The 13,237-nt window shown below is 37.6% G+C and overlaps 1 long non-coding RNA gene across 1 annotated transcript in view; it reads right to left on the minus strand.

Annotated features, from left to right (window-relative positions):
* Positions 1–1,349: 1,349 nt before the first annotated feature.
* The window catches only part of LOC122198714, a 47,775-nt gene continuing 35,887 nt past the window's right edge, over positions 1,350–13,237 (minus strand). The window contains exon 2 of the long non-coding RNA XR_006193114.1: positions 1,350–1,721. This is a non-coding gene — a long non-coding RNA (uncharacterized LOC122198714). The remainder of the gene's footprint in view (positions 1,722–13,237) is intronic.

Consider the following 13,237-nt stretch of genomic DNA (forward strand, 5'->3'; position numbering starts at 1 on the left):
ATTAATATTCCTAAGATGAAGGCTAAGTAATTGGACATTCCCAAAGCTCTAACTTACTGTTCAGTATGTCTCTTCAGTTTATTCTTTTAACATACTACATATAAAATAAGCCATAAATATTACAAGCTATGGGTTAAAGTCTCCATTTGATTCCTGCACATGTCATGTGCCTTTAAAGATTCAATTAATCACAATTTTCATATTCAAAATCAAGTAGCTTAGCAATTACAATTAAAAACTTCTATCAGCTCATATCTCAATTGCAAATGTCAAACCAAAAGTAGTATTTATCTTTAGGGAAACATAGCACACATTAAAATGTTTTGCATGATGTGGATTACGTAGAAATTTGAATTCCTGAAGCCCTACGTAAAAAAGTAAAAGATCTCCCACCACATGAATATACATCTTCATTTTAGGGGGAGAGGGTGATATATCACTTCAAAATATTACATAATGTCTTTCTTATCAGTTCTAGGACGCCTCTGCCTCTCTCTCATTCAGCAATGCCAGTGCTGGGAATTGGGGGCAGTAACAAGGAGAAGCTGCTGTTGCAGTTTGTTTCTACTCTTGGCTCCTCCTTGCCCTGAGCCAGACATAATCGGCGGTTGTCACCAGCGGCTCAGGTAGCAGACAGAAACCCCAGCCTGTTCTGAGACCTTGCCAAGAGCAGCAATTGTGTAGCACCAGTGGGTGCAGGAGTGAGCCTGCCACCTCCAAGGGAGCGTTCTGAGCCGAAAGACAAACCTCTATTAATGGCGCATACTAATGATCTTTACATTTTAATTAGAAATGCTTGAGTTAAGATCACTGGCTGAAACCTTAATGAGCAAAAGAAGGCTTACCTCTTGTTCCTCTGCTTTTCAACTGCAAGAAAAAGCAATAAGCTGACCTGAATCGGGTCAGAGCAAATATCAAGAAAACTCATTAGAAATCTGTGATTTAGTCCAAGCTGGAAATACCAGATATTTCCACTTCAAAGCCAAGAAAACATAAGGTTAGCAAAGGGAATAGTCCACAGAGGTCCCTCTCTCTCTGTTTCCATTCACTCACACGTGCATACATTTTTTACTTTGCCATATCCAATCCCTTCAACATGCAAAAACCAAAAGCCACATGCTTAAATCAATGTCTGAAGGCTCCATCAAGTTTGAATATTTTCCTAAGCAATTTGAAGTTGTTTGCTTTGTCTAAAAGCACCAAGTTTATACTAAATAAACTCAGATTTATTTCTTGGCTATTGTAATAACACAAAAAAAGGTAGATTTAATACTTTGGAATACATTTTCGGAAAATGTTCTTTAAGCTGAAGACTAATGTGTTTCTTTTGAAAACAGACAAGATACAGGCAGTTTTAAAAGATGATTTTATTGGGGAAAAAGTTCTATGAGGTTCTGTTGTCCCACCGCCAATGACTTCTAGAGCACCATGATCACTATGGAAGCTTTCAAACAATTAATAAAGCGTTCTCAAATGTGGAGAAGAAAGTATCGGGTCTAGGCTTAGTACCAGGGAATGGCTTTGAGCCTCTCCACCAATAGAAGTAAAAGCATGAAAACAGGGTAGAGGTGAGAAACATATCTTAACTATTACACTTCTGTATAATTTTAACCCAGATGTTGCATCAATTTCCATTCCTCAAATATGTGGAGCAGGGTTTCCTGAAGTGAGGTTTCCAGACATCTGGTGATCAATTAAGTGGTCTTCAGATAACACGGAAGCTTTAGAAGAGAAAGCAACAGAACAATTACACTGACAGGCATTCCATAAACTTATGATGTGAAATGATTTGATTTTTGCAGAAATCTTGTTACATGTATAATGATCATCACCTTCTGAAAGTTGTTGTAGGCATCCTAAGTGTGTTTATCAATTCTTCTTGCCTATTCTTCGGTTAACAGAATGTATTTTTGTCTCTGCTGATGAATTATTCTACCATTTGTGGTATATTTTTTATAATTGTGAATTTAATATTCTCTATTGTGAGTACCATGCTGAGTTAATGCTCCTATTTGAAAATTTAGATCAATGATTCAAAAAGGGTTCAATGAAGCATGCAAGTAATGATGACAATAATAATTTCGACATCTCAGAAGGTCATACAAATAAAAAGAAAATGGAACTCCACAGCAAATATAGAATATGAGTTTGTATGTATTCGAATATGCGAATCTGCTTTTGTGATGATTTTCCATAAACAGATGAAAAGGGAAGTAAACATTTGAAAATGGATATTTTGGGGGGACAACACGCTTATTGGATCTCAGTCCAACTCTATTTTCTATCTTGAAACGTTTTCCAAATAATGACATAAACCGATAGAAGCTTCATTTCTAAAGACAGTGAAGTAATTTCTTATGAACACCACTTGGGTTAACACAATACAGATACTTAATAATACTTTTCAGTGTAAAGCTAATTTTGTCATCTGGTCAAAAAGGGACAAAAACGAGAGTGGTGTCATTCACAGTGGCCCTTCCCACAGCCTAGATCTTTTCTTTCTAATAATGGTTTAAGTCTGTTAAATCATTAATGGTCTTAAACACTTGCTGTAAATTCATGGTTTTTCTATTTTAGATTAGTTTCTATTTTAGATTATTTTACATATAATGACATTTGCCTCATAGTTCTCATTCTACTTCTTTTTGTGTTTTTTTTGTTTGTTTGTTTTTGTTTTTAAATCAAATTTACTGCTTGGGCTTAGTTCTCAAGCACAGTGTTGAAAAGGTGCAGTAATAGCATCTTCACCTTCTTCCTCACTAAAAATATGCTTCAAAAGTGGGGCGCCTGAGTGGCTCAGTTGCTTGAGTGTCCAACTCTTTATTTCAGCTCAGGTCATGATCCCAGGGTCATGGAATCCAGCCCCATGTCAGACTCTGCGTTGAGTGTGGAGCCTGCTTAAGATTCTCTCTCTCTTGCCCTCTGCCCCTCCCTCAGCTCACTCACTCTTTCTCTCTCTCTCTCTGTAAAAAATGTTTTAAAAAATAAAAAAAAGGGGTTCCCTGGGTGACTCAGTCAGTTAAGCATCTGCCTTTGGCTCAGGTCATGATCTCCTGGTTTGTGGGTTTGAGCCCCGTGTCGGGCTCTGTGCTGACAGCTCAGAGACTGGAGCCTGCTTTGGATTCTGTGTCTCCCTCTCTCTCTGCCCCTCCCCTCCTCATGCTCTGTCTCTCTGTCTCTCTCTGTCTGTCTGTCTCTCTATCTCAAAAATAAAAATAAACATTAAAAAAAAAGAATGCTTTAAAAGTGACACCATTTTCTGTGATGCTTGCTATAGATAGCCCATGGGTACCTATCAACACATTAAGAAACTTCCCTTCTGTTCCAAGTAAAGAGTTTTTAAAATTAACTGGTGTTAGATTTTATTAAATGTTTTTCAAGTGCATCAATTGAGATAATTACATGGTATTTCCAGCCACTTTAATCTGTTTCTATAGAGAATCACATTAGATTTCCCGATGAAAAATCTGAATTCCTGATATAATCCCTACTTACTCATACCTTCAATACTCTGCTGCAATTTCCTTGTTAATAACTTATTTTGACTTTTGCATCTATATTTATAATTAGAATGCTTTGCATCTATATTTATAATTAGAATACTACTAGAAGTTTTTCTTTTTGTTAAAATCATACTGTTTTGGTATCACTCTAAATCTACCCTTAGAAGAGTAATTAGGTAGCTTTCCACCTTTTTGAATCATCTGGAAGAATTTCTAAAACATGAGAATCAGCAATTCCTTTAAAATTTCTAAGAAACTTATAGTAAGCCATCTGGCATTAGTTTTTCTTTAGAGAGAAATTTTTGACTACATTTTCAATTTCTTCTGCAGTTATTGATGGTTTTAAATTTTCTACTTCTTTTTGAGTCACTGCTATTAACTTACATTTTCTTAGAAAAATAAGTTTTTCTCCTAGAATCACAAATTTATTGATCCAAATCTGTAAATAGTATTTTATTCAAATTTATTCACATCCACAGCTCTAGTTAATAGCCCTATATCTTATATTCTGTTGCTATTTTAGTAATCATGTTATTTTCCCCCTTAATCAAACTTAGCAAATATTTATTAATTTTTCCATCTATTGCTTTTATTTACTGATAAGACTTTTATTCTGTATATATTTCAAATTTCATATGTATTAATTCCTTCTTCCTACTTTATTATTTATTTGCTTATTCTTCTAACATATAAGAATTGGGACATAATTTCAATTTGTCCCTTTGATAATGATATTCACTTTGATCACTTGATTAACATGGGATCTGTCATGTTTCTCCAAAAAAAGATTGCTTGGTAACTATTTTGTGAAAGGATACTTTGAAATAATTTAAATATCCTGTTTCTTATCAAGCTTTTAGTCTATTCATTTATTTGTTTGTATCATCACGGACTCCTGGTTTCCTATTTTATCAATGGATTATAATCTACAGATTACTTTGATACTCAAATTGAACTTAGTTTGGCCAGTGGGAACCCCTTCAAGAAAGTGTTAGAGTTCTTTGGTCTACCATAAGATGACGGGCTTATCAAACTTCCCCTGTCTCAAGCCTGAAAGTAGCATTTGTCAAAGATCCCTGAATCATTTTTGTGGAGAATGGTTGCTCCAGAGTACTCTCAGCAGACAGACCTAGGGAATATATGTATATATGCACTTAACACATTCATAGATACACATATATATCAATGTTCAGAGCGTTTATACGTAACTATATTTATTTTTATAGTTCTTTATCTCCCCCAATCTATATTGAAAGCCATAAATTCACATCAATAGTTGAATCCAATCCACAGGGTTCATTCTAGTTTTCTCTCTTGCTATATTTATAACACCTTTTCCAACCATGGGAAACTGATTCCCATTATCTTTAGTATATGTATTTATTTAATCAATTCCTCTCTATATAGCCAATATTCTGTCTCTGCCACCACTCACTCCCCTTCCAGGAACTCGAAGCCAGCTTGGATATTCTCCTCACCCCAAACTGGGTTCTCACCTCCCATGCCAGCCACCCCACACCTTCCCCCTACACACACACAAACCCCCACACAGAAACACCCTCAGCTTGCTCAGACTCTGACATCCTGTGGAAAGCCACCCATCCATGGGATTTCTTTATAGATTCTGACTAATCATGCTGGGCCACCCTTCTATGCAGAAGCTCTTCTTACCATGTGAGACCTCTGACTGCTAGCCCACTCTAGGCCACCAAGGCTCCCCATTTCCAATGACATTGACACCTTTCTCAACCTTATCTGAATTATTTAGGAAGGAAAGGGAAACAGGAAAAGGAAAAAACTATATTCTATCCTACACTGAGGTTTTATAAATATTATTAAAAACTTGAGAAAACTTTTTACACGGATATTTATTTGTTCATATAGATCAATCAACAAACATTTATTGAACACCTGCTTTGTGCTCAGCTGAGGTAATATAAAAGAAATATGAAAAGGTTCTTGTCATGTAGCTACTTGAAATTAGATTGGAAACGGAACAAGGAACAGAATAATAAAGGTTCATTATGTTTTCTAAAACAACAGAAACACAAAAAAGGCAAATATATAACTATTAGATTCTCAAATTGTCATAATACATAGTTTGCTTTGAGGTAACCTTTTCACACCTGATGTCTAGCCTTTTCTTCCAAATGCACTGAAGCTCACTTAGCACAGAGCTTTTTATTAATGCTTCAGAATGGATGGTGGTAGGTTTCACTCTGTTAAATTACGGGAGCAGACACTGTTATTATTTTGGTAGCACTGTCATCAGAACTAAAGTATAATAAAGAAAGTCACAGTATAATGTAAAAAAAAAAATCATCACTTAAAAAAACAAAAGAAGGGGCGCCTGGGTGGCTCAGTCAGTTAAGCGTCCGCCTTCGGCTCAGGTCACAATCTCACGGTCTGTGAGTTCGAGCCCCGCGTCGGGCTCTGGGCTGATGGCCCAGAGCCTGGAGCCTGCTTCCGATTCTGTGTCTCCCTCTCTCCCTGCCCCTCCCCGTTCATGCTCTGTCTCTCTCTGTCTCAAAAATAAATAAACGTTAAAAAAAAATTTTTTTAATAAAAGAAAAAATAAAATAAGAAATATATTGAAGAGTAATTCTTAAAATGTGCTTGCTGGAGGTTGGTCTGACTCAGAAACGCAAGTTATATTTTAATCATTTCCAGAAAGGTCTACGTTTCCTTTTTAAAGTATAAAGCATAAAGCATAGCTCCCTGTTCTGACTGAAAGTATGGAGGTTAACTGTGGAGTCATGCAGTACTCTACAGGAGTGTGAAAAAAACAGAACAGGTGCCTTTCGGGAGAGGAAGAGGCAAGGAGCCAAAGGAAACAAAGGAAGACAACAGTCTGCTGGGAGGCCCTGAAGGAGTGGAGCAGAAAAGGAAGTCACTGCTGCCAATTGCTACTGTCACCACAACTATCATCATTTCTGAGGGTTCAAAGAGAACTGATATCGTTCGTGTCTTGGTCTACACGTTTTGGGTTTTTTTGAAGTGATTACAGTGGCTGAGAGTACAATGTCATAGCTGAAGGCCAAATACCAACTAATGTCCACAGCAAGAAGTGACAACTGTTATTAAAATCATTAATTGTTGTCCTCAGATACTGCTTTTGTCCAGATAAATGTGCAGAAACAATTATGGAAGTAATTATTCATGCTTTTCAATTTCACAAGGATGGTTGAACTTCACTCTCTGGCTTTCTACAGGAGTGACTGAGACTCAGTACTTCTAAGTAATGTCACTTATGATCAGGCACAGTCTTCATTAAGGTACAAAATATCCCTCCCCCATAGTCAAAGAGGAGTTAAAAGCTGATTCCTGAATGCTCTGGTTTTCCTTCCTTGCAGTGGACAAAAGCTCCGAAAGGGTATTCACTTAACCGCAAATGCGGTCAGTCTTACTTACATTCATTAAATGAGATCTTTGTAAATGCTTCCCAGACTCTGCGCCCTTTCTCTAACACCCCTCCCAGCAGTCAACCTCTAGGACTCTGCCTCTTTTGCCTACATTGTTCAATTACGTAGATACTGACCCAGGCTGGATTAATGAGATCCGCCCTCCTATGGGGTTAGAGTTAGGACTCAGGAACTCTAATCACTTATCTGATGACACTGAATCTTTAAGAACATCTACATGTAGGGACTGAGGAGATGTGCCTCATGTTGGTATTTGTAGTTTTTGCATGAAGAAGCAGGGAAAAGAGACCTGAAAGTGGCTAGAAGGTGAAGCAGACAGGCACGGAGAAACAGGACCTCTGTCTCTCACATTTCAGTTCTGGGTCTACCATGAGTCCTTCCATTTGGTGACATTCCATTGGTTCCTTTTAAACACGTTCCACCTTCATCCTGCCGTTTACTTAAACTGGCTAGGACTGGACAGAGTTAAGGGAACCTTTTGTTCCATGTATCTGTCAGTGGTTTACAAGTCTAACCTCTCACTCTGTGACTTCTTGTTCTTACTGGTGGCAGTAGGTGTATGGAATGCCACTGAGATATTTTTATATATCTGGAGGTGGCTACCAAAGGATTACTGAGCACCTGATCGCAGACCCATTGCTTAAGTCCTCCTTTCCACCCAAATTTAATACCATCAGTCCTAGAGCAGATGATCCAGTGGCAGAGCCCAAGTCTGGCAGCGTATCTCTGCTCAAGGTACTTAGTAGAGACCTCGGTGTTTGTTTCCTACACAGGACCTGATTTTATTAATCCAACTGATTTTATTAATGCTTAAATCCAATTTAAGCCCAACTGATTTTATTAATGCTGTGGAATATGATAATTAATTATGTTAATCATCTGATTGATTATGCTAATTACCTAGTCCCTCAAAGAAGAGTCTTAACAAACACTGGTTTAATTATGTCAGAGACGCTGTGCAGTGTTCCCTTAGAATGAATGTATAAGAGATTGCCTTAATTAAGCTGCACTGTCTAGCTTTCTTTTCTCTTGCCCACTTTTATTATCTGGCTCTTAATGTTTCATTTGCTTTTCATGTTTCTTTGTTGTTTTTTTTAGTTTAATTTTTATTGTTCTGTTGTTTTGTTTCATTTTATCTGTACTCTTTTATGGCAAATGTCCCCAAATTACTCTTGAGTAAAATAATAAAAATGTAATACTGAAGTCAACCACGAGAGGAGAATACTATTTTCAGGTTCATCCCCTTCACTGATGAATCAGCCAGAGATGTGGAGGCACCATGAGATGAACCATCACTCAGACAAGAAGCTACTAGACTCTTTCTTTCCTACAAGATTAACAATACCATATGCTTCCATGCGGTTGGGCCTGGCTCATGATCTTTTATCCGTATTAACAATTACTGAGCATTTACTCCCTACACAGGAAACAGAAGTGAAGAACAAAAATCTCTTGCACTTGAGGAATTTACAGTCAGTGGAAAAGATAGACATGAAGTCAGCTAACAAGAGCATAAGGAAGAAGGAAATAAACTCTAGGAACACAGGAACATTTGCATGATAAGATAGAGGACAAGTAGCTGTTTTGTGGAGGGGACAAAAGAGGGAATGCTATTAAATTTGGCCCAAAGGAAGAATACATTGAGAAAAACCATAAGGATAACAAGACATCCCAGACTCCCAGACCAAAGGGACAATCTGATCAAAAAGGGACAGATGCCTAAAGAGTCATCTTCTGTTTGAAAAAGAGTGAAAAGCCAATCAGGAAAATCTTGATTTTTTTTTTAGAATTTTTTAGAAGTGTGATCTATTTGGAAAGCTAAGTTAGGGGGTTTGGATTGAAGATATATCAGATAATGCACATTTCACTCATAAGGCTAAGCTTTTGTCATTTCAAGTGCTTCTGAAATTTAAAAAAAAAAGTCTAAAGAGAAGGAATAAAATGAGAAAAGTCAAGCTGGGATTGGGGTGAATGGAGGTGAAGAAAATATACGGTAGGCTTAAGAACTGAAACCTGATGTTGCTGCTTTTCTTTTGTTGGGATCCTGACATCAATTCAATCAAGAGCTGAATAGCTAGCTAGCTTCCTGTTCTACCAACTGAGCTAGCCAGCTGAAACCTGCCTTTTAAATATGTATTGTATCCTTTATGAATCTGTGCTTGAGATCAAATGTCTCCAAGGTAACTGGCCTCCCCTTCTGGTGTGCCAGATGACCAACATCTATCCATACTGGCGTCACACTAGGTTCTTAATCTTTCTGGAGTCATACACCACCAGAGAGTATAAACAAACATAGCTACCCAGACAAGTCATTTCCTCTGATAGAGCAGAGCATGTGTAAACTTTCATTGCCATAAGTGAAGTTGGTGTTAACATATCCATATTTTCACTAACATTTTATGGTAAATATATACACAATTAAAGGATTGTCATTTAATGTTTTAAAATCGTTCATTAGTTTTCTGTTCAAAATGTTTCATTTCTTATAAACCAGATATTTAAAAAATCCTTTTCTATCACTTAGAAATGATTCTTAATCCAACACAAAACAAATTAACTCAAAAATAATTTTTAGATTTTGTCCCAAGAGCTACTTCTCTCCTTTTCCTGGAGGATTTATATTTAGCACACTACATCTCTTCTTGTCAGTGTATGTGTGACAATATGCTACAAGGAGACACATAACTAAAACTGTCAAAACTAAGCTGCTGACAGCACATTTGTGTGACAGGGCAAATCTAGGTTGGCGTACTGTGATAACAAAAGCAACCCAGTCAAAGGGCCACAGGGCAGCTATTCTAACCCCCAAAGGATGGTATCTTGCCAGAGCTCAAGGCAATTCTTACATATCAAGATGAACCCATAATTTTTAAAGGGAGATTATGTGATGGCCTTACATTGCAATTTTCACACATGCTCATTTAGAGGCCACCTCATAATGTTGTGTAAGGTAGGAAGTGGAGGAAAGGTGAGGGGTGAGGAGAGAGAATTCCACCATCACACGACCGGGGAGACTACATAATAAATTCAGGGCAAAGGCGTTTGCTCTTCAGTCATCTCGCACCACCCTCCCAGGCCTCCTCTCCTCCTCCAGCCACAGAAAGCAGACAGATCTGCAAGGAAAATCAGTTCATGTACAAGCAAGCTCAAGGGGTTTCGGTTTAGTTCTTATCATTTATTTTCTTTCTGGAAACTAGGGTGAAACAACACACATGATCTTATCTACTGGAACTCAGGGAGACTGCCCCCCTCTTACACCTTCACTTGTGCAGCTGCCTTTGATCTCTCTTAATACATAAAAAAAAAAAAAAAAGAAAGGAAAGAAAAGAAAAGAAAAGAAAAAAGAAAAGAAAAGAAAAGAAAAGAAAAGAAACCTTCAGCAGGAAAGTTCAGGGAAATTGATTACTAAAGCGTTTGAAGGCAGATATGAAGAATTATCGGTTCTTACAGAGAATTTGCATGGTGACACATTTATGATGTGCCCTTACAGAAGAGAAACTCCTATCCAGCCAAGCAGAGATTGGAACAGGATGAAAACATAACCTCATAACAAAGTCCTGGGAAGCCCACTGTTCTCTTGCCAGCTGGGCTGCTCCCTTCTCCTGTTGAGGACGCAAACAACTGGGTGGCATGGGCACCCCTAGGTTCCTATCTAGGGCCTCGCTGAAACAGATCAGTGTTCTGCTGGTTGTCAAGTGTGCTATCTGTGTCACCAGGCTGCATGGGAATCCCCCGTCCATCATTCCTCACCTCAGAAACTCTCCAGACATAAATAAAAAAACATTCCACCCACAATCTATTATTTACAGGCCTGGTGCTTCTCCAAGTTTATCACTGGAGGCACCAGATGCTCCATTAACCCCCTTATCTCTGAGTTCTACCATAGACAGTAAAGGGTTGACCAGAAAAGAGTATTAAGTATATAGTCACCAGAGCACAGCAATTATCTGACAGTCAGACTTCCAGCCACTCAACTATTAGATTAAACAAGAAGAGATCTTTAAATGACAAGGAAAGACTTATTCCCTTTCCATATGGGAGGGCAGGGGAGCTATTATAGACATTCATTTGGCCAGAAACTATTGATTTAATATGGTACCTAAAATGAAGGTCACTGATTCAATATGTTAGATTATGTTTAGGCCAAGCATTCCCATTCTACCCTAACAAACAGAGGAACACATTAGAAATGGCAATGGTTGATCAAAGCAGGACCAACTGATGTAGGAAGAAATGATATTTGAGAACAAGAAAGGAAAGAGCTACACAAGCTTAGTAGATGTGAATGTAGGGCCCAGAAACAGACTTTCTGGGCTCAAATCTGGCTCTCCCACTGAACTGCTTTATGAATTGAACCACGTACTTAACTTCTCTGTGCCTCAGTTTACTCAGTTATAAAGTAGGAATAATAGAAGTACATGCCTCATCTAGGGTTTTGAATGAGTTTAAATGAACTCAGTCCTGTGAAGTGCATAGAACTGCATTTGGCACAGAGTAAGTTCTTGGTAATTATTAGTTGTTAGTAAAGGTGGTGTCAGGGAAGCACAGCAGTTAAGAGAATTTGAGTAAGAGCAAAGGATCACACACACCACAATAGACCCAGAAGGGATCTCTGTGTAATAGTCTATGGCAGACAATACATGGTATTTATATATAGTTCCTGAGTAATTCTTTAAACAAACAAAAGGGAGGGGGTGTTCAAAGGGCACATCGTGTTTTAGAGTATGTTTTTTCACTTAAATATTAGCGAACATTTTCCTGTGAAATTAAACCTAAAATTCATCGTATGGTCATATCTTGCATTTGCCAGTTTCCTATTATCAAGTTATTTTCAATTTTTGATATTAATAGATGTAGTGGAGAAGAAAACTATCAATATTTGAAACAAACAAACAAAAACCTAATACCCAGGGCTATTTCCATATACCAGTGAAGATGGCTTTTTATTTAGGAAAATACCTGGAAAAGTCTCTGGACTTGAAAAATAATAATCCATTCATGGTCTGAAACAAGAGGAAATTTCAAAAAGAAAGGTGAGCTGCCTTGCATAGTAAAGTGAAAGGAATTTTGTTTTTGCCTGGTTGCCAAGGGGACAGGAGGTGGGGCTTGGGAGTGAAGAGGCTCCACAGGGCAGAACTGCTCTGGCTCTGCAGTTAGAACACAGGACATGCACTGGGGCTCTACTGAGGACATACCAGCAAGAAATTTCCCAAGGTGTAGGATAATTTTCTCATCACGGTAAAATTTCACGCTGACATTAAAGCTGTTTCTGGTACCATGCTATGCTTCCCATTGGTAATCCCTAGACCTGATTACCTCCAAACAATGCCTTCATGTCACTGATAACGTAGGGGATTGAAGGAAGATAGATGTCCAGTGTGGAGAAAAGTGGGTCAGCAAGAAAGGTCAACAGACAACTTTCCTAGAGTGTTACTAAGCCACGCTGTGCATCAGTTTTCATCTACAAAATGGTGATGATGCCTCTCATTTCATATAGCTGCAATGTAAAGTTTAAATGTTAGAAACATTTGCTTTCTAAATGTTTTCTGAAGCATTGTGGCTGGCAATTGCATGTGTTCAATAAACATTAACTATAAAAGTCTACTCCGATGAATCTTCTTGTACACATCCCTAACTGGATGTTATGCCTACAAAGTCACCAAAAGAATTTCTAATAAGAAGAAAATCAGGTTTTTCCTGTTCTGTAGATGAAAACTGAGATGGAGTCAAAACTCAAGCTAATGCACAAACACTAAAACAAATACGTGATTAACTAAGTATAGTATACAACCTTTCCAAATTCCTTTCCGTAAAGAAATATCCCTGTAAGGTAAGCATTGTGGAGATAAAGAATAGACTCCTACCGAGGACCATGCTTTGTGTCAGTATCCTTTGGTTACACATGTTCTTTTTCAGCCAAGCAAAAATTGCACAAAAGAAGACTCCTGAAATTTCTAGATCCATACCTAATTTTAATTATTTTTAAAATACAGTTTTCACTAATAAATATTGAGGGAACTGTTAAATTATATACAATATATTCAATTTAATAAGGCAGAGAACTAGGGCTTTTTAAAGAGAGCTTATTCAAGAAGCAAATGTATACTTTGAAGGCAAAGTTTCACTTATTCAGGAAATGTGGTTATCTAGAATAAGTCATCTCCTAAAAGTGCCAGCTAAATTAAGTTCTAGTTTACCACTCTTCTGGGCTTTATTCATTGTACTCTACTAACCATGAAAAAACAACTGGTTGAAAGTTTTTTCAGCCATTTATTCTTTCACTGTCTGCAAGTATTCATTTACACATTCATC

This window comes from Panthera leo, chromosome C2, assembly GCF_018350215.1.
Source record: "Panthera leo isolate Ple1 chromosome C2, P.leo_Ple1_pat1.1, whole genome shotgun sequence".
NCBI classification, from domain to species: Eukaryota; Metazoa; Chordata; class Mammalia; order Carnivora; family Felidae; genus Panthera; species Panthera leo.